Source organism: Saccopteryx leptura, chromosome 2, assembly GCF_036850995.1.
Source record: "Saccopteryx leptura isolate mSacLep1 chromosome 2, mSacLep1_pri_phased_curated, whole genome shotgun sequence".
Taxonomy (NCBI): Eukaryota; Metazoa; Chordata; class Mammalia; order Chiroptera; family Emballonuridae; genus Saccopteryx; species Saccopteryx leptura.
The window spans coordinates 381,619,092-381,641,328 of record NC_089504.1 but is presented as its reverse complement, the minus strand read 5'-3'; the positions used below and the strand labels follow the sequence as shown (position 1 = coordinate 381,641,328).

Here is a 22,237-nt window from a genome sequence, read left to right as displayed (position 1 = left end):
GCGCAGGCTCATCTGGTTTGAGCAGAGTTTACCAGCTTGAGCCCAAGGTCGCTGGCTCAAGCAAGGGGTTACTCGGTCTGCTGAAGGCCCACAGTCAAGGCACATATGATAAAGCAATCAATAAACAACTAAGGTGTCGCAATGAAAAACTGATGATTGATGCTTCTCATCTCTCTCCGTTCCTGTCTGTCTGACTCTGTCTCTGTAAAAAAAAAAAAAGAAAGAAAGAAAAAGGCCCTGGCCAGTTGGTTCAGCGGTAGAGCGTTGGCCTGGCATGCGGGGGACCCGGGTTCGATTCCAGGCCAGGGTACATAGGAGAAGCGCCCATTTGCTTCTCCACCCCCCCCCTCCTTCCTCTCTGTCTCTCTCTTCCCTTCCCGCAGCCAAGGCTCCATTGGAGCAAAGATGGCCCGGGCGCTGGGGATGGCTCCTTGGCTTCTGCCCCAGGCGCTAGAGTGGCTCTGGTTGCTGCAGAGCGACACCCCGGAGGGGCAGAGCATCACCCCCTGGTGGGCAAAGCGTCGCCCCTGGTGGGCATGCCGGGTGGATCCCGGTAGGGCGCATGCGGGAGTCTGTCTGACTGTCTCTCCCCATTTCCAGCTTCAGAAAAATACAAAAAAAAAAAAAAAAAAAGAATATTTTGCCCTGTATGGGTAGCTCAGTTGGTTTGAACATTGTCCAGATAAGGATATTGCAGGTTTGGTCCCTGGTCAGGCTAGAGTTTTCTTTCTTTTTTTAAAATTTATTTTATTTATTCATTTTAGAGAGGAGAAAGTGAGAGAGAGAGAGAAAAAGAGAGAGAGAGAGAGAGAAAGAAAGAAAGAAAGAAAGAAGAGGAAGGAAGGAAGGAAGGAAGGAGGGAGGGAGGGAGGGAGGGAGGGAGGGAGGGAGGGAGGGAGGGAGGGAGGGAGGGAGGGAGGGAGGGAGGGAGGGAAGGAAGGAAGGAAGGAAGGAAGGAAGGAAGGAAGGAAGGAAGGAAGGAAGGAAGGAAGGAAGGAAGGAAGGAAGGAAGGAAGGAAGGAAGGAGCAGGAAGCATCATCTCCCATATGTGCCTTGACCAGACAAGTGCAGGGTTTCGAACCGGCAACCTCAGTGTTCCAGGTCGATGTTTTATCCCCTGCACCACCACAGCTCAGGCATAGAATTTTCAAAACAAACAAAAAACAAAAACAGTTCTACCTTCTATTTCCAGAAAACATTATTCCTTATCTAATTTTTTTTAATTATTTTTTTAGTTTCTGCCTTTTTTTTTAAAGACTTTTTTATTTATTTATTCATTTTAGAGAGGAGAGAAGGAGGAGAGAGAGAGAGAGAGAGAGAGAGAAGGGGGGAGGAGCAGGAAGTATCAACTCCCATATGTGCCTTGACCAGGTAATCCCAGGGTTTTGAACCGGCGACCTCAGCATTCCAGATCGACACTTTATCCACTGTGCCACCACAGGTCAGGCTCCTTATCTAATTTTTGTAAAATAATTCAACAATTAGCCTGACCTGTGATGGCACAGGGTACATGGAGGGTCGACCTGGAATACTGAGGTCGCCAGTTTGAAACCCTGGGCTTGTCCAGTCAAGGCACATATGACAAGCAACCAATGAACAACTAACGTGAAGCTAACTAACCCCCCTCCTCTCTGTAAAATCAGTAAGTAAAATCTTTAAAAAAATAATCCAACAATTATACAATGCTTTACTACTACGTAGCTCTAATTTAAATTATATATATTTTAGAAATCTGTATATGTAAAATGTTGACATAATTATAGTTGATTATCTACACCCACAAGGTTCAGGAAACTTCTGTGAAGGACTAGATCAGGGGTCTGAAACTCGCGGCCCGCCGAACAATTTTGTGCGGCCCACAGACTAATCCACGAAGTTCAAAATATTTTGGATAAAATTAAGTAAGCCTAGGGGCCTACTTGTATTTTTCATTTCTCTAGCATCCTAGCTAGATATTAGCTTAGTTAATAGCAGTTGTGATGCGAACTACAGTTTCTGGTCGTTTTGTGACACTGAGTAAACTGCATGTATGATTGTGCTTGTACTGATTTTTTTTTGTTTTCAACTGCAGTGAGAAAAGTGTTGCGTAACAGTTGCCTTTTGTAGACCTAGTGCGGCCCGACAAACGGCTGTGATCTTGCTCTGCGGCCCACATGCTGAGTTGAGTTTGAGACCCCTGGACTAGATGCTATTTTAGGCTTTACAGCCGGGGTCCCCAAACTACGGCCAGCGGGCTGCATGCGGCCCCCTGAGGCCATTTATCTGGCCCCCGCCGCACTTCGGAAGGGGCACCTATTTCATTGGTGGTCAGTGAGAGGAGCATAGTTCCCATTGAAATACTGGTCAGTTTGTTGATTTAAATTTACTTGTTCTTTATTTTAAATATTGTATTTGTTCCCGTTTTGTTTTTTTACTTTAAAATAAGATATGTACAGTGTGCATAGGGATTTGTTCATAGTTTTTTTTATAGTCTGGCCCTCCAACGGTCTGAGGGACAGTGAACTGGCCCCCTGTGAAAAAAGTTTGGGGACCCCTGCTTTACAGGCTTGTTACGGACTATGTGTTACCCCAAATCCCTACTGTTAGAGGTGGAATTACGCAAGACTCGTGGAGACAAAATACCTCAGCAAGGCAACTTTAATAACTTCTGCAGAAGGGCGTGCTGCTGCTATTGAAAGCCATCCAGGTGAGCAGAGGGCAAATTCTGTTTTATCCCTAATGCAGGCCCTAGGATGCTGGGTCTTACTCCATTGGCTGGAGTGTTGACCATACAGTCTTATTTTTTCTCAATTGGCTAGTTTAAATGGCCGCACCAAGGTGGAAAGGAGAGATGGGGATATCATTAACTAGGTAAGGGGGTTGGGGAATGGTCGGAAAAACAAAAACCCAGATGACCAGACAAAGGGGGCTGGGAGATTGGTAAACAAGTTAGTTATTTCTCATTGTAGTCCCTGGTCGAAGGAACCCGAATGAAGGGGATTGGGAATTAGTTGAAGAAAAGAACATGAGTTGGCCTGACCAGGTGGTGATGCAGTGGATAGAGCGTCGGACTGGGATGTGGAAGCACCCAGGTTCGAGACCCCGAGGTCGCCAGCTTGAGCGCGGGCTCATCTGGCTTGAGCAAAGAGCTCACCAGCTTGGACCCAAGGTCGCTGGCTCCAGCAGGGGGTTACTTGGTCTGCTGAAGGCCCGTGGTCAAGGCACATGTGAGAAAGCAATCAATGAACAACTAAGAAGTCGCAACGCGCAACGAGAAACTGATGATTGATGCTTCTCATCTCTCTCCGTTCCTGTCTGTCCCTGTCTATCTCTGCCTCTGTAAAAAAAAAAAAAAAAAAAAAAGAACATGAGTTAAACATTTCCTTCACCTACGTTGGAGGCTGCTATTCTGAATGTGTCACCCTAAATTCATATGTTCACATCCTAATCTCCAAGGTGATGCTATGGGGGGGGGGTGTTTGGGGAGTGACTAGGTTATGAAGGTAGAGCCCTCATGAATAGGATTAGTGCTTTTATAAAAAAGGCTCCAAAGAAATTCCTGTTTCTACCATATAAGAACACAGCAAAACAATGACCTTCTGTGAACCTACCTGGAAATGGGCCTTCATCAGACACTGAATCTGCCAACACTTTGATCTTGAACTTCCCAGCCTCCAAAACAGTGAGAAATAAGTATCTGTAGTTTCTGAGCCTCCCAGTCTATGGTATATTTGTTATAGTAGCCTGAGCAGATGAAAATAAAGCCTAAACCCCAGTGTGACTATATTTATTTATTTTTTACAGAGATAGAGTCAGAGAGAGGGATAGACAAGGACAGATAGACAGGAACAAAGAGAGATGAGAAGCATCAATCATTAGTTTTTCATTGCGCGTTGCAACACCTTAGTTGTTCATTGATTGCTTTCTCATACGTGCCTTGACCACGGGCCTTCAGCAGACTGAGTAACCCCTTGCTGGAGCCAGTGACCTTGGGCTCAAGCTGGTGAGCCTTGCTCAAACTAGATGAGCCCGCACTCAAGCTGGCGACCTCAGGGTCTTGAACCTGGGTCCTCTGCATCCCAGTCCGACGCTCTATCCACTGTGCCACCACCTGGTCAAGCCCAGTGTGACTATATTTAAAGATAAGGCCTTTAAAGAGTTAATTAAAGTTAAATGAGGTCATAAGAATGGGGCCCGAATCCAATAGGACTGGTGTCTTATAAGAAGAGGAAGAGGCCCTGGCCGGTTGGCTCAGTGGTAGAGCGTCGGCCTGGCGTGCAGAAGTCCCAGGTTCGATTCCCGGCCAGGGCACACAGGAGAAGCGCCCATCTGCTTCTCCACCCCTCCCCCTCTCCTTCCTCTCTGTCTCTCTCTTCCCCTCCCATAGCTGAGGATCCATTGGAGCAAGGATGGCCCGGGCGCTGGGGATGGCTCCGTGGCCTCTGCTTCAGGCGCTAGAGTGGCTCTGGTCGCAACAGAGCAATGCCCCGAATGGGCAGAGCATCACCCCCTGGTGGGCGTGCCGGGTGGATCCCGGTCGGGTGCATGCGGGAGTCTGTCTATCTCTCCCCGTTTCCAGCTTCAGAAAAATACAAAAAAAAAAAAGAAGAGGAAGAGACACCAAGGATGTGTACAGAAGACCATGTGAGGACATATGAGAAAATGACCATCTGCATGTCAAGGAGAAACCAAACCTTCCAGTACCTTGATCTCAGTCTTCCAGTGTCCAGAACTATGAGGCAATAAGTTGTCTATTGTTTGAGCCACCTATCTGTGGTAATCTGTTACAGAAGTCCCAGGAGGCTATAAGAGGTTGTACAGCCTGGGCTGTGGTGGCCCAGTGGATAAAGCGTCAACCTGGTATGCTGAGGTTGCCAGTTTGAAACCCCAGGCTCGTCAGATCAGGGCACGTACCAGGAAGCAACTATGAGCTGCTTTCCACTCCTCTCCCCTATCTTTCTATCTATCCTCTCTCTAAAAATTAATAAAATCTTTAAAAAATGAAGTTGTACAGTCTCTGTCGCAACTATCCAACTCTGTAGAGTAAAAGCAGCCACTGACAATAAATAAATAATTGTGACAATGTTCCAACAAAACTTAATTTACAAAAAACAGGTACCGACTGGCTTTGGCCCATGGGCCACAGTTTGCTGACCCCTGATCTACAGTATTTAAAGCTATGCCTATATAAAGAGAGGCACCAGATTTGAAGTGTAAGCCTCACTTCCTCATATATAATATCATTTATACATTCAAGAAACATTATTTCTACACATTTTCTAGAAACTCAACATGATGTATAAAAAAATTTAACTTTCATGTATGACTTCATGGTTTAAAAGTATATTATTAAAAAGTATTATTGCCTGACCTGTGGTGGCAGTGGATAAAGCGTTTGGCCTGGAGTGCTGAGGTTGCTGGTTCAAAACCCTGGATTTGCCTGGTCAAGGCACGTATGGGAGTTGAAGCTTCCTGCTCCTCCCCCGTTTGTCAATCTCTCTCTCTCCTCTCTAAAATAAATTAAAAAAATTTTTTTTAATTTTTTTTGTAATTTTCTGAAGCTGGAAACGGGGAGAGACAGTCAGACAGACTCCCGCATGCGCCCGACCGGGATCCACCCGGCACGCCCACCAGGGGGCGACACTCTGCCCACCAGGGGGCAATGCTCTGCCCCTCCGGGTCGTCGCTCTGTTGCAACCAGAGCCACTCTAGCGCCTGGGGCAGAGGCCAAGGAGCCATCCCCAGCATCCGGGCCATCTTTGCTCCAATGGAGCCTTGGCTGCAGGAGGGGAAGAGAGAGACAGAGAGGAAAGAGAAGGGGAGGGGTGGAGAAGCAGATGGGCGCTTCTCCTGTGTGCCCTGGCCGGGAATCGAACCCGGGACTTCTGCACGCCAGGCCGACGCTCTACCATTGAGCCAACCGGCCAGGGCCTAAAAAAATTTTTTAAAGGTATTATTGTATAGCATTAATCTTATAAAGTTCCTCTGCTTTTTAATTTTTAGTATGAAATTATATTACACTAAAGCATTTCACACTTTTTTTACTTTCTTGATTTTCTTTTTTTATTTTTTTTTTTGTGACAAGGACAGAGAGAGACAGAGAGAGGGACAGATAGGGACAGACAGACAGGAAAGGGAGAGAGGTGAGAAGTATAAATTATTTGTTGTTACACCTTAGTTGTTCATTGATTGCTTTCTCATATGTACCTTGACCGGGAGGCTACAACAGACCGAGTAACCCCTTGCTTGAGCCAGCGACCCTGGGCTCAATCTGGTGAGCTTTTGCTCAAACCAGATGAGCCCGCGCTCAAGCTGGAGACCTCGGGGTCTCGAACCTGGGTCTTCCCGCATCCCAGTCCAATACTCTATCCACTGCACCACCACCCGGTCAGGCAGGCCTTAATTTTCTTTATAATGTACTTATTGACTTCATGATATGCTACCGATAAAGTATTTCTTACAATTATATTTATAGGTTTTCTTTACTAATTTATTGATGTTGAGGAATGCCTACTTTTCTGCTGGAATATTTGCCACATTAAGTACATTTGTTGAATTTCTCTCCAGTCTGAATTTCACTGTGCCACTGCCTGGTCAGGCAGGGTTTTTCTTCAGCATGAGTTCTCTGGTGTTGATTTAGGTGTGTGCTTCTGCTGAAAGATTTATCACATTTTTTTGCATTTATAAGGTTTCTCTCCAGTATGAATACTCTGATGTTGAGTAAGGTGTGCATTCCATCAGAAAGCTTTCCCACAATCATTACATTCAAAGGTTTTCTCTTAGTATGGATCCTCTTATGTTAAATAAGGGATGACCTTATAGGCTTTGCTACATTCAGTACATTCATAGAGTTTCTCTCCAGTATGTGTTCTCAGATGTAAAGTAAACTGGATGCTTTGGGTAAAGGCCTTCCCACATTCTTTATATTCAAAGGGTTTTTCTCCAATATGAATTCTCTTATGTTGCATCAGTGATGAGCTATGAGTATAGGTTTTACCACATTCAGTACATTCATAAGGTTTCTCTCCAGAATTAGTTCTTAGATGCAGGGTAAGTTGAATGCTCTGAATAAAGGCTTTGCCACATTGATTACATTCATAGGGTTTCTCCCCAGTATGAGTTTTCTGATGCATAGGAAGATGTGAGCTTTGGCTAAAGGCCTTCCCACTCTGGTTACATTCACAAGGTTTCTCTCCTGTGTGAATCCTCTGATGCTGCATGAGGCACGTACTTTGGCTGAAGGCTTTCCCACACTGACTATACTCATAGTGTTTTTCTCCAGTATGAGTTCTCTGATGTAGAATAAGGGATGAGTCCCAGCTGAATGACTTCCCACATATATTACATTCTTACGGTCACTCTCCTATGTGGCATCTTTCATGCTGTATGAGGTAGGTGTGTTCCCCTGCTGAAAGATTTCCTACAATTTTTGCATTTGAAGGGCTTTGTCCCTAGCACCCACCTTCTGACATCTGATAACATATGGATTAACTCAAGGATGAGTATCCTGGTGCTGGGTGAGATCTAAACCACAGCTAAAGTATTTGCCACATTTATCTTATATGTAGAATTCTTCACTTGTGTAGGTTTCTTTTTTTTGTACACACATACAAGTGTGTGTGCTTTTTTGTTTTTTGTATTTTTCTGAAGTTGGAAATGGGAGGCAGTCAGACAGACTCCCGCATGCGCCCGACCAGGATCCACCTGGCATGCCCACCAGGGGGCGATGCTCTGCCCATCTGAGGCGTCGCTCTGTTGCAACCAGAGCCATTCTAGCGCTTGAGGCAGAGGCCATGGAGCCTTCCTCAGCGCCCGGGCCAACTTTGCTCCAGTGGAGCCTTGGCTGCTGCAGGGGAAGAGAGAGACAGAGAGGCAGGAGAGGGGGAGGGGTGGAGAAGCAGATGGGTGCTTCTCCTGTGTGCCCTGGCTGGGAATCGAACCCAGGATTCCTGCACACCAGGCCGACGCTCTACCACTGAGCCAACTGGCCAGGGCCTGTAGGTTTCTTTTTTATTTCTTTTACAGAGACAGAAAGAGAGTCAGAGAGTGGGATAGATAAGGACAGACAGACAGGAATGGAGAGAGATGAGAAGCATCAATCATTAGTTTTTCATTGCGACACCTTAGTTGTTCATTGATTGCTTTCTCATATGTGCCTTGACCATGGGCCTTCAGCAAACCAAGTAACCCCTTGCTCGAGCCACTAACCTTGGGTCCAAGCTGGTGAGCTTTTGCTCAAACCAGATGAGCCTGTGCTCAAGCTGTTGACCTCAGGGTCTTGAACCTGGGTCCTAGGTATCCCAGTCTGACACTCTATCCACTGTACCACTGCCTGGTCGGGCACTTGTATAGGTTTCTGAGTTTTTTTTAATTCTTTTTTTTTTTTTCAGAGACAGAGAGAAAGTCAGAGAGAGGGATAAACAGGGACAGACAGACAGGAACGGAGAGATGAGAAGCATCAATCATTAGTTTTTCGTTGCGCATTGCAACACCTTAGTTGTTCATTGATTGTCCTCTCATATGTGCCTTGACTGCGGGCCTTCAGCAGACCGAGTAACCCCTTGCTCGAGCCAGCAACCTTGGGTCTAAGCTGGTGAGCTTTTTTTGCTCAAACCAGATGAGCCCGCGCTCAAGCTGGTGACCTTGGGGTCTCGACCCTGGGTCCTCGGCATCCCAGTCCAACGCTCTATCCACTGCGCCACTGCCTGGTCAGGCTGTATAAGGTTTCTTGATGGTTAATTATATCAAGGTTATGTAAAAAGCTGCTGTCATTGTTGTCATCTTCATACACTATTTTCCCCAAAGAGATTTTGTTTTGAGTAACAAAGTTTGGTTGCGGTCTAAACTCTTCCTCAAATTCATTATTTTCATGAATGTTCTCCAGAGTCAGGCTTCTTTTATGGGCAAGTGCCATCTGCCCTAGAGGTTCTGGAACTTTTCTGGTAGAGTAACAGACTCCATTCTATTTACCTTTGTTGATTATTGTGCCCTGGGAAAATTCTTTAACAATTACTTGCTTTAGATTTGACTCTTCAGTTTTAGATCCAGTCTCTTGGTCTGAAAGATATAAAAAAATGGAGGATATATGACCATTTAGAGAGATAGATAATGTGAACTAGTCAAAACCACATATGTTTCTATTACTTTTATTCTTTGATTACCTATACTGAAGTATGAGGCTTAGATCGATTTAAAATATGTTATGTAAGCCAAGAGGCACTGTGCACAGAAACAAGACAGAAATGAAAGGGAACTGGGAAATGGTTATAGGGGTGTTGATAAGTAAAGCAAAGGAGGAGGAGGTCCCTTCTGGGATGAATGAAGAGTAAAAACCATGACCCTAAGAATGGCCAAGGGGGTGGAGATAAGGTGAGTTATTATAATAGTAAGCAGTGGGGGAAATACAGGTATAAAGTGGAGTAACCATATGCCTGGGTCACTGTGAAATGTCACCACCAATCTCTCAGCCCACAACCTCTTTTCCCTGTGTGTCCATCTTATAAGTTGCCACAGTTAACTTCCCCAAAACACCAATTCACCGGCTCTCTAACAATGCCCCCATTCCACCCATTCCCCTCCTGCTATCTGAGGCAACCCACAGTCACTGTTAAATAGACTAAGAGTCACTGAGTTAGCAAATAATGGGCAAAAAGGTTGCATGCAGAATCTGACACAGGTGAGGGGGTACGTGAGACAGGGAGTAGGAGCTGAGTGAACTAGAGGATGATTATGGGAAGTCTCTCCAAGGTTGAATGTGGCAGGGAATAGGGAATCACAATGTGAGTTTAGCAGGTGGTGTCTGGTCATGAGGATATCCCCAGTAGGCTCGCCTAGCAGAAACACCCCAAGTTCATGTCCTCCAAACATCAAAATATGGTTCCATGGATCAGAGGCCCTAGGGCCTTAGGATTCAAAATTTGGATAGAGAAGCTGACCCTCAAATTCTCCAACCTCTGTCAGCAGAGAAGGTGCACACAGGCCTCCAAGGATCGCCAGCCCATTATGCCTCTGCAAGTCTAAAAATTCTCCCCAGTTGCATCTTTTAAAATCATGCATGGTAGAGCATCGGCCTGGCATGCGGGGGACCCGGGTTCGATTCCCAGCCAGGGCACATAGGAGAAGCGCCCATTTGCTTCTCCACCCCCACTTCCTCTCTGTCTCTCCCCCCCCGCCCCACAGCCAAGGCTCCATTGGAGCAAAGATGGCCTGGGCGCTGGGGATGGCTCCTTGGCCTCTGCCCCAGGCGCTAGAGTGGCTCTGGTCGCGGCAGAGCGACGCCCCGGAGGGGCAGAGCATCACCCCCTGGTGGGCAGAGCATCGCCCCTGGTGGGCGTGCCGGGTAGATCCTGGTCTGGCGCATGTGGGAGTCTGTCTGACTGTCTCTCCCCGTTTCCAGCTTCAGAAAAATACAAAAAAAAAAAAATTAAAATCATGCATATTTTTACTATAACATAGCTGTCTAACATAAAAATAATTACTTGCCAGTTAAATTATTTAACTTTTCCTCCTTCTTCCCATCAGCTAAGCAGGCAATCTGGGCAGACAACTCCTGTGTCCCTGTTCATACCAGAATGCTGCCTGGCACGCCCAACCCCCAGCATAGTGCAGATGGTGGCCCTTACCCAGAGAGGCCAGGCTCTTGTAGTTCTCCAGCATCATCTCCCGGTACAGGGCCTCTGAGCGGCATGCAGGTGCTCTCACTCCTCCTGGGTAAACTCCACAGCCACATCCTGGAATGTCAGTGGGACCTGAGGCATTACACACAACAGACCTAGGCAGTAGGAACGCCACATACAGCATGTTAGAGCATAGCATCACACAGGCAGAGGAAGGTAGATGCAAAGAAACCAGTAACCTATATTGAGCTGAACACAAAACACTAGTGACAGTCTTGTTCAAGCAAGAACAAGACACTAGGCCCTGGCAGGTTGGCTCAGTGGTAGAGTGTCGGCCTGGCGTGCAGAAGTCCCGGGTTCGATTCCCGGCCAGGGCACACAGGAGAAGCGCCCATCTGCTTCTCCACCCCTCCCCCTCTCCTTCCTCTCTGTCTCTCTCTTCCCCTCCTGCAGCGAGGCTCCATTGGAGCAAAAGATGGCCCGGGAGCTGGGGATGGCTCCTTGGCCTCTGCCCCAGGCGCTAGAGTGGCTCTGGTCGCAACAGAGTGACGCCCCGGAGGGGCAGAGCATCACCCCCTGGTGGGCAGAGCGTCGCCCCCTGGTGGGCGTGCCGGGTGGATCCTGGTCGGGCGCATGCGGGAGTCTGTCTGACAGTCTCTTCCCGTTTCCAGCTTCAGAAAAATAAAAAAATAAAAAAATTTTATGATTTGATTTTCAACAGTAAAAAGCTACAAGCACCTATTACTAAGAGTTTAATAATTTTAATTAATAAGAATAAGAGAAGTCAAGTTTTGGCCGAATAGCTTGTTTGGTTAGAGCAGGGGTAGTCAACCTTTTTATACCTACCATTCATTTTTTTTTTTTTTCATTTTTCTGAAGCTGGAAATGGGGAGAGACAGTCAGACAGACTCCCGCATGTGCCCGACCGGGATCCACCCGGCACGCCCACCATGGGGCGACGCTCTGCCCACCAGGGGGCGATGCTCTGCCCATCCTGGGCGTCGCCATGTTGCGACCAGAGCCACTCTAGCGCCTGGGGCAGAGGCCAAGGAGCCATCCCCAGCGCCCGGGCCATCTTTGCTCCAATGGAGCCTTGGCTGCAGGAGGGGAAGAGAGAGACAGAGAGGAAAGCGCGGCGGAGGGGTGGAGAAGCAAATGGGCGCTTCTCCTGTGTGCCCTGGCCAGGAATCGAACCCGGGTCCTCCGCACGCTAGGCCGACGCTCTACCGCTGAGCCAACCGGCCAGGGCCCTACCATTCACTTTTGTATCTGTTAGTAGTAAAATTTTCTTTCTTTTTTTTAAATTAATTAATTAATTAATTTATTTATTTATTTTTACAGGGACAGAGAGAGAGTCAGAGAGAGGGATAGATAGGGACAGACAGACAGGAACGGAGAGAGATGAGAAGCATCAATCATCAGTTTCTCGTTGCAACACCTTAGTTGTTCATTGATTGCTTTCTCATATATGCCTTGACCGCAGGCCTTCAGCAGACCAAGTAACCCCCTGCTCAAGCCAGCGACCTTGGGTCCAAGCTGGTGAGTTTTTTGCTCAAACCAGATGAGCCCGCGCTCAAGCTGGCGACCTCGGGTCTCGAACCTGGGTCCTCCGCATCCCAGTCTGACGCTCTATCCACTGCACCACCACCTAGCCAGGCAGTAGTAAAATTTTCTAACTGCCCACCAGTTCCACAGTAATGGTGATTTATAAAGTAGGGAAGTAACTTTACTTTATAAAATTTATAAAGTAGAGTTACAGCAAGTTAAAGCATATAATAATAATAATCACTTACCAAGTACTTTATGTCGAATTTTCGCTAAGTTTGGCAGAATAAATCTTTATAAAACAACTTACTATAGTTAAATATATCTTTTTATTTATACTTTGGTTGCTCTGCTACCGCCCACCATGAAAGCTGGAATGCCCACTAGTGGGCGGTAGGGACCAGGTTGACTACCACTGGGTTAAAGAATCAACCTGATATGCAAAGATTGTGGGTTTGATCCACACTCAGGGCACATATAAGAACCGACTGATGTTTCTGCCTCTCTTGCTCCTTTCCTCTCTAAGATCAATAAATTAAAAAAAAGAGAACAAGAGAAGTCAGGAAAGGATAAGTATGCAATATAAATCAACAAAATAATAAATTGTTCTTTATTTAAAATTCCTACCTATGTGAGCAACAGGCTTTGGATGTAATAAATTGATTTAAAGATTTAAATAGGGGCCCTGGCCGGTTTGCTCAGTGGTAGAGCATCGGCCTGGCGTGCAGGAGTCCGGGGTTCGATTCCCGGCCAGGGCACACAGGAGAAGCGCCCATCTGCTTCTCCACCCCTCCCCCTCTCCTTCCTCTCTGTCTCTCTCTTTCCCTCCCGCAGCCAAGGCTCCACTGGAGCAACGTTTGCCCGGGCGCTGAGGATGGCTCTGTGGCTTCTGCCTTAGGCGCTAGAATGGCTCTGATTGCGGCAGAGCGATGCCCCAAGATGGGCAAAGCATCACCCCCTGGTGGGCATGCCGGGTGGATCCCGGTCGGGCGCATGCGGGAGTCTGTCTGACTGCCTCCCCGTTTCCAGCTTCGGAAAAATACCAAAAAAAAAAAAAAAAAAGATTTAAATAGAGACTTATAGTGTCATTGGTTTGGCTGCAAATTGATTCTTTGCTTCTGGGTTAAATATGTAAGTCCAACATGATGACAAATTAAGAATCTTTATGACTAAGCAATTCATTTATCCATATCCTACTAAGTCTTATGATCAGTTCCTCTTGGAAATTCGGTATCTAAAATACAAAGTCGTTTTTAAAGGTACAGCTAATAACTTATGTAGAAATTTCAGAATGGACCGTTTCCCTTTACACATTAATAATTAAAGGACTGCATGTAAGGTTTTTAGTGTTAAACGCTTTAAATATATTAAAGACAAAGGGCCTCTTTTAATCATGTACTTGAGGAAAAAAGTAAAGTCCTTTGGAAAGATCTCACAGGGAGGCTGACTGAAATGATATATTGTGTACTGATTTTTTACTTTCAGAAAAAGGAATGAAATAACAGAAACTTTCAGTAATTGGATAATGTAATGAAAAATATATTGTTGAATACATATTTTTCCCAATACTTGATTATGGTCTTATCTGAAGAACACTAATCATGGCTACCAAGAATAAAACATACTATATATGAAAAAAAGGTAAAGACATAACCCAACAATCCCACTTCTAGGTATATATAACCAAAAGAATAGAAAACAGGGACTCAAACAGATACTTGTACACTACCATTCATAACAGAATTATTCACAGTAGCTAAAAAGTAAAAACAAACCAAGTGTCCATTAACAGATGACCGAATAAATAAAATGTGGCCTATGTATACAATGAAAAATTATTCACTATAGAAAGGAATAAAGTTTTGATATATGCTACAACATATATTACATGTAAAAAACAGAGTAATTTTTAACTTGTGCAGAGTTTCTGTTCGGGATGATGATAACTGTATAGATAGTGATGGTTGCAAAATATTGTCAATGTAATTAATGTCACTGGATTGTATACTAAAAATTAGTGAAAATGGCAAATTTTATAATATATATATACATATACATATACATATACATATATATATATATATATATATATATATCTTAACACAATAAAAAAAAAAAGCAAAGCAGTAACTTGTGTGTTAGCATTCCAATACCTGGGTTAAAAAGAACTGGACAAAGGATATAATCTCATGGTTGCGTGTGTACAATCATCACTGAAAGAATGAACAAGGACTGGTCTGGAGAGGAAACTGGGTATTTAGGGGCAGAAATAGGACACTTGAATTTTTCTATTCACTGTTTTTATGTTTGAAATTGAATTCTGTGCATGTATTACTTCTGCAAAAAATTTAATTACTTTAAAAAAAAAAAAAGAATTCAGCCCTGGCCAGGTAGCTCAGCTGGTTAGCATTGTCCTGATAGACCATGGTTGGGGTTTCAATCCTCAGTCAGGGCACAAACAAGAATGAATCAATTAATGCATTAATAGTGAAACAACAAATTGATGTTTCTTTCTCTTTCTCTCTCCTTCCTCTCTCTCTAAAATAAATCAATAGGCCCTGGCTGGTTGGCTCAGTGGTAGAGCGTCGGCCTGGCGTGCAGAAGTCCCGGGTTCGATTCCCGGCCAGGGCACACAGGAGAAGCGCCCATCTGCTTCTCCACCCCTCCCCCTCTTCCTCTCTGTCTCTCTCTTCCCCTCCCGCAGCCAAGGCTCCACTGGAGCAAAGATGGCCCGGGCGCTGGGGATGGCTCCTTGGCCTCTGCCCCAGGCGCTGGAGTGGCTCTGGTCGCGGCAGAGCGACGCCCCGGAGGGACAGAGCGTCGCCCCCTGGTGGGCGTACCGGGTGGATCTCGGTCGGGCGCATGCGGGAGTCTGTCGGACTGTCTCTCCGTTTCTAGCTTCAGAAAAATACAAAAAAATAAATAAAAAATCAATAAATAAAATTTTAAAAAGGAGTTCATAGAAATGGGTTGTAAATAACCATTATGCCCCCAATAAATAAATGTGTAAAGATCAGAACAGTCAATGCTCTCAGTGAGAGAATACACACACCCTCCCTGACTCACACCTGCACAGAAAGCAAAGTCCTCAGTGTCACCTGTGCCTCGGACATGTCCTCTTATCCAGAAAACGCTGCAAAAAGAGAAGGAAGACATTAGCGTCTGCTCTTGTGGGGCTCAGAACTGTGGTTCAGAGAGGACTCCCCAACCCTACCCAGCACCTAAATGCTCATTTTTTGTCAGCTTTGAAATAATTATTTTGGCCCTGGCTGGGTGGATCAGTAGATTGTCAACCCCCACCAGCAGAGGTCAGGTTTGATCCCCAGTCAGGGCACACAGGAGAAGCCACCAATGTGTGCACAACTAAATGGAACAACTAAATGGATGAGTTGATGCTTCTCTCTCTCTCTCTCAAATCAATGGGGAAAAAATTAAAAACACTTTATTTTTCGCCAGGTTTTGAACGTTATATTAATGGAATCATTCTGTATGAATTTCTGTGTAAGTGTGTGCTTGCTTAACAGTGCAGAGGTAAGACTCATTAGTGTTTCCTGTAGCTCCCATTTCTGGGTTTTCCGTATAGGAACTGATAACAGAAAAACTCACCCTCAGTCTCTTCAAATACAAATCCACAGACATAGAACGAAGCTGTACCTCTCTCTGGGGTTTCGGGGCAGGGAGTCTCAATGGCGCCCCTCGGCAGCGTCCCCGGAGGTGTGGGCAGTTTTCCAGCTACCTGTGCCCCAGACCAGGCCCAGAGAGTGGGTCCTGCTCCGGAGGCTCAGGGACAGCGGCCTGTAGGGGAGCCCCGCGGGGTCGCGCATGTACTCGCGGTTGCACGGTCACATTGGCCCTGCGCCCCGCCGCGATCGGGGCCAGGGAGGTTCAGCGGGAGTTCCGCACTCCAGGCAGCGTTCACGCCCCATGGCCGGGCCCCCCGGTAGTCTGCCACACACTCCTCCTGGGGACCGCGGGCGCTGAGCGCGGCCGGCAGAAAGGCCCCGGGGCGGACGGACAAACCGACCGGCAGTCGGACGGCTGTGCGACCTAGCAGACCGTCACAAATGAAGAGCCCGCCACAAAGGGGCAGCGGGACAGCAGCCGCGGGAAAAGGAGCCCGCACAAGCCGGACAGGAACTACTAATCCCCAGACTCTCAGCCGCACTCTCGGCCGACTCCATTTCCCAGACGGCGTCGGAGTACCGAAGCTGCTTTGACGTCACGACCCGGACGAGCGTGTAGCACAGCCTTCTGGAAAATGTAGTTTTAGGGTCAGAGAAGATACACTCACTCCCCGCCCCGCCCCGCCCCGCGCACCCCATTGCGGCAATATTTTGAGTATGTCTATGTCCGTTCGTGGATGCACGCCCGGTTGCTGCGTGTGTCTAATTGGAGAGCTATTCAAAGGAAAGTGCCCGGGAACGTGGAATTGTCATATCTGTGTAGGTGTCTCCAGGTGGAGTCAGGTTGGCTCTGGCCCACCTCCATCTTTGAAGGAGAGGCTCAGGTCCCCGCCCCTAGGTACGCTAGAGGTGGTGGGTGTGCTGCCAGTAGGTTTCCGGGGCCCTGCCTAGGGACCCTGCCTCTTCTAGAGAGAGGCACTTGAGGCCCCCGTGGAGGGAGGGGAGGGAGGAGGTAAAGCTTCAGCTCTGCTCTCAGACCAGGTGGCCTGGCCGTTACCTCTGTCCACACTCAGGAGCTAAGGAAAGTGGGTCTGGGTAGTGGCCCAGCCTGATACAATGCTCTAACACTGCCACCCTCCCTGACGTGGACCCCAGGCTCAGTTTTGGCCACAAGCTGTACCCAGCCAGCATCAGCACACCACAGTATTTAGACCCTTGTGTAGCATCTCCCACAATGAATACAACTGACTTGTGTAACAAAAAAGAATTTTTTTTTTTAATTTTTTTTTTATAGGGACAGAGAGAGAGTCAGATAGAGGGATAGACAGGGACAGACAGACAGGAATGGAGAGAGATGAGAAGCATCAATCATCAGTTTTTCGTTGCAACACCATAGTTGTTCATTGATTGCTTTCTCATATGTGCCATGACCGCGGGCCTTCAGCAGACCGAGTAACTCCCCTGCTCGAGCCACTGACCTTGGGTCCAAGCTGGTGAGCTTTTTGCTCAAACCAGATGAGCCCATGCTCAAGCTGGCAACCTCGGGGTCTCGAACCTGGGTCCTTTCGCATCCCAGTCCGACGCTCTATCCACTGCGCCACCGCCTGGTCAGGCAAAAAAGAATATTGTGGAAATGCTGGTATGTGAATCATGAAGCTCAGTCATAAATACATTGACTGCAGCTTCAGCCTTGCTCTCTTGGATCATTCAGTCTTTGGGAACCCAATACCACATCCTAAGGACACTCCAGCAGTCTATGGTGAGGTCCACATGGCAAGAGACTGAGGCCTCCTGGCCCTGTCTGGGTAGCTTAGTTGGTCAGAGTGTCATCCAAATACACCAAGGTTGCGGGTTTGATCCCTGGTCAGGGCACATACAAGAATCAACCAATAAATGGAACAACAAATCAATGATTCTCTCTCTCTCTCACTTTCATTCAAGGAAGGGAAGGGAGGGAAGGGAGGGAAGGGAGGGGAGGGAGGGAGGGAGGAAGGAAAGGAGGGAGGGAGGGAGGGAGGGAGGGAGGGAGGGAGGGAGGAAGGAAGGGAGGGAGGGAGGGAGGGAGGGAGGGAGGGAGGAAGGAAGGAAGGAAGGAAGGAAGGAAGGAAGGAAACTGAAGCCTCCTGCCTACAGCCTGTAGCAATTTGCCACCACAAAGGGGATTGATCTTGAAAGTGGACACTCCAGCCCTTGATGACATCTTGACCGCAACCTTATGAGAAATCTTGAGCCAGAACAACACAGGATAATCAGACGTGCTAATAAGAAAAGTTTGTTGTTTTAAGTCACTAATTTAGGGGTGATTTGCTGTACAGCAATAGATGACAAATACAGAGAAAAGTGGTACATATAATTAATGCAGATAACTAATTCCAGTACAGGCAGTCCTCAGGTCACATATGAAGTATGTTCTGTAGGTTTGTTCTTAGGTTGAATTTATATGTAAGTTGGAACATGTACATTAACCTATTAAGTGCAAATAAGACAAAATAATTAAATGCCACATAGACAGATGTTTGTCTTACCATAGTATTTATTTTGACCTTTCTGTGCATATAAATACCTTAAAATTTTCAAATACAACCTTAAACAATCTTGGATGATGCAGAAGATGATGGACTTGTTGGAGAGGATGAAACTGATGTTAGAGAGTCAGGGTTTGATTCTGCTGCCTTAAAGTTCAAGGGCCCTGTCTGACCTGTGGTGGCGCAGTGGATAAAGTGTCGACCTGGAAATGCTGAAGTCGCCGGTTCAAAACCCTGGGCTTGCCTGGTCAAGGCACATATGGGAGTTGATACTTCCAGCTCCTCCCCCCTTCTCTCTCTGTCTCTCCCTCTCCTCTCTAAAGATGAATAAATTAAAAAAAAAAAAAAAAAGTTCAAGGGCCCTGGCATATTGGTTCAATGGTAGAGCGTCGGCCTGGCATGCAGGAGTCCCAGGTTCGATTCCCGGCCAGGGCACACAGGAGAAGTGCCCATCTGCTTCTCCACCCCTCCCCCTCTCCTTCCCCTCCCGCAGCCAAGGCTCCATTGGAGCAAAGTTTGCCCAGGCGCTGAGGATAGCTCTGTGGCCTCTGCCTCAGGCCCTAGAATGGCTCTGATTGCAGCAGAGCGATGCCCCAAGATGGACAGAGCATTGCCCCCTGGTGGGCATGCCGGGTGGATCCCGGTCGGGCGCATGCGGGAGTCTGACTGCCTCCGTTTCCAACTTCGGAAAAAAAGCAAAAAAAAAAAAGTTCAAGGGAACAACAAATTGATGATTCTCCCTTTCTCTCACTTTGATGCCTTAAGCATCAAGGGAAGTAGTACAGGTACAGAGCTTTTCTTTTTCTCATCAGAAATGGTCCTGTAGCTTCTCAGGCCTTTGGTAACTGTATGATAAACTCTAGTGAGCCTCTCTGTATCAGAATCTTGCTCCTCTAACTTTTGTCACGCCTGCTTCAATGAGATGAAAAGCTTCAGCTAGCTCTTTTGTAGAAAATGTTTTTGGTTCTGGAGTTTCCAGTTCTTTGTTTTCTTCCCTAAATGCTATCATCTGCTGCTCTCGTTTCATAAGGTCTTTATCCATTAGTTCTTTGCCATGGGAGTCGAGTAACTCTATGATATCATTTTTACTGATGTCCAACTGCAGTTGATCACCAATAGCCCTTACGGTGCTCTGTTTGTAAGTATGAATTGTATGTAAATCAGATGTTTGAAACTTGGGGACTTACCGTATACGCTATCCCTGGGTTACAAACAAGATAGGTTCTGTAGACTTGAAAATGTTTAAGTATTTATATACACAGAAAGGTAAAAATAAATACTATGTTAAGACAAACATCTGAGTTGCATTTAATAGGTAAGTGTACTTGTTCTAACTTACATACAAATTTAACTTAAGAGCAAGCCTACAGAACCTCATCTCTAGGCTGAGGCAGAGCCCCAGGACTTTCTCTCCTTTGCCCTGTTGAGGCTCCCCACTGTTAATGAGTTAATGAATGGCAAGGCGCTAATGGCCTGAATGCACTGGGCCAGGCTGGGGACATTCCTTTGTGCTAATGGCTTCTCACAGACACAGCCTGCTTCCCCACCCCTAGCAGGCCTGGCCCCTGGTCCTGGGCACAAAGAGGGGGCAATGAAACTGGGAAGGAGCTGGGCTCTGCACTGGATCCCAGTCAGTTCCTCTGTGCAGAGAGAGCCACTGGGCAGGCTGGGCTGTAAGGAGCTTCCAGGAGGAACCAGAAAGCAAGCCTCTCTTCATACCACCCCCCCAGAACCTCTGTCCCTGCTTCTTGCCCTGTAGGGACATCTACCGCCACTCTAACCAGCCAGCCTCAGCAAGGACTCCCTAACCCATCCCCTCACCTCCAGTCCTAAGCTTTGCCCCAGCCTCTCCATCTATGAAGCTCAGGCCAGGTCAAAACTTACTTCTCCCCTCACCGCACTTGACCTCAGGGGCTCAGGGTCAGGTTGATCAAACCTGCCTGTTCCTCCTCACCAATACAGCTGCAGCCCTCCTCAGGACCCACTGGGGTCCCCAGGGCCTCTCCCCAATTCTGTATTTGCTCCTATGCAATCTATCTTCTCCCCACGTGTGGCTTTGGGACCCTCTACCACAAGCCTGTAGCCCCTGCAGGAACCTTAACTCTTTACTGCAAAGGCTTTGTTCCTATTACCTCCCCCTCCCCCTTACCATTAGCCTCACAGAGACAACAAAGCCTCTACGTGCCCAGGATTCCAGGGACCCTGGCAGCCCACCCTTGCCCCTCTAGGCTCTTCGAGCCACAGTAAATCTTCTGAGCTCTCTCCTACACTCCTGGCCTCCTTGTTGACCTATTCTGAAGCTCTCCTAAATTTCACAGATGAGAACTCAATCTGACTCAGAGAGGCCAGAGCCCACGGGTCACACAGCCTGGCTGCTGCAGGCTGAGGAGAGAATCCACAGCTGTTTTGTCAGCAGTATTTTAATTACTGGGGGAGGAGCAGGGGATGGTTAATGAGGCTTGAGGGATCAGCAGAGCCAGATCCTGGATGTCCCAGCAGGCCAGGTGACTCATCAGGAATGGGACAGTCAGGGGTTGACAGAGGGCCAAGTTCTCACTTTCCCTGTACCTTCCAGAGAGACAGGCTGCAGTGAACAAATGAGTGTATGAATGAACTAACAAATAGAGGGGACTCAGGACTTCTTTACAGTGGCTGGGGTCAGGTCTGCCGGGGAACGGGGTCCATAGTATTCCCCACCACCACAAAACACACACACACACACACACACACACACACACACACACACACACACACACCCCTGCAGAGAGGCTAGGCCTCTGTGGGGCCTGGGATCCCAGCACAGCCTGGATCCACTCCAGGCTCTCCTTCTCCACAATTTGTTGGGGAGGCCCCATGGCACCTAGAGTCCTAACTAGCCCCTAGGGCGCAGTGTGAACAACATGCTGGGTAGGGATACTGCTCTCCAGAGGGGCCCACAGCTTGCACTACCTATGGCCCTGTGATAAGCAAAATTGCACATGTGAAGGCACGGGGGTGAAAAAGGACACAGTGCAGTGGTGAGGGGCTTCCATAGAAGGTGGCAGGGCTGGAAAGGCAGCACGGATGGCCGTAAGGGCCTTAAATGCCAGGCGGAGGAGGCATTTAAGGGCTGCCCTGGCTGGGAGGGAAAGGGGGTGAGGAGGTGCATTCTACCAAGGACCCTCAGCCCTAGGCTCCTTCATCCAATATTCAGCATGATTAGCATCATTGAGTACCACATGATCCAGCCCTGTCCTTAGGCACCCTTCTGTGGATCCAGGTGAACGGAACATAAAATCGGTTACACTGCCCTGGCCGGTTGGCTCAGTGGTAGAGCGTGGGCCTGGTGTACAGGAGTCCCAGGTTCAATTCCCGGCCAAGGCACACAGGAGAAGTGCCCATCTGCTTCTCCACCCCTCCCTCTCTCCTTCCTCTCTATCTCTCTCTTCCCCTCCTGCAGCCAAGGATCCATTGGAGCAAGGTTGGCCCAGGCGCTGAGGATGGCTCTGTGGCCTCTGCCTCAGGTGCTAGAATGGCTCTGGTTGCAACAGAGCATCGCCCCCTGATGGGCGTGCTGGGTGGATCCATCCCCGTCGGGCCCATGCGGGAGTCTGTCTGACTGCCTCCCCGTTTCCAGCTTCAGAAAAAAAAAAAAAATCGGTTACACTGTGAGGGGTGCTCTGGGGAAGGGACTTGAGTTACCTGGTTGGGGTTGGGTGGTCAAGGAAGGCTGGCATACAGAAGTGGGATGAATGCATTTGGCCAGGCAAGTGGGGGTGTGCAGGGGACATTCCAGGCAGGAAAACTGGCCCAAGTAAAGACCCAGAGTAGTAGGGAAGGTTGTTGGGTTAGAGGAGGTTAAAAAAGATGTGGCCAAACATTGTGAGATGGGCTGGGACCTCCAGTGCCTTCTGAGGCCAGCACACAGTGGCAAGAACCTTGAAGAGCTTGAATGGAAGTGCCCATAAC

General features: G+C 47.6%; 1 long non-coding RNA gene across 4 annotated transcripts; it reads right to left on the bottom strand.

Annotated features, from left to right (window-relative positions):
* Positions 1–6,390: 6,390 nt before the first annotated feature.
* LOC136392792 (uncharacterized) lies at positions 6,391–16,298 on the bottom strand. Of its 4 annotated transcripts, none has more exons than XR_010748983.1 (4): positions 15,748–16,298; positions 15,210–15,274; positions 10,603–10,751; positions 6,391–9,037 (listed from the first exon to the last, which is right to left on the bottom strand). It is a non-coding gene; the product is annotated as an uncharacterized lncRNA (long non-coding RNA). The 4 variants fall into 4 exon arrangements; XR_010748982.1 differs by having other exon boundaries at positions 10,603–10,728; XR_010748984.1 differs by having other exon boundaries at positions 15,796–16,298.
* Positions 16,299–22,237: the final 5,939 nt, after the last annotated feature.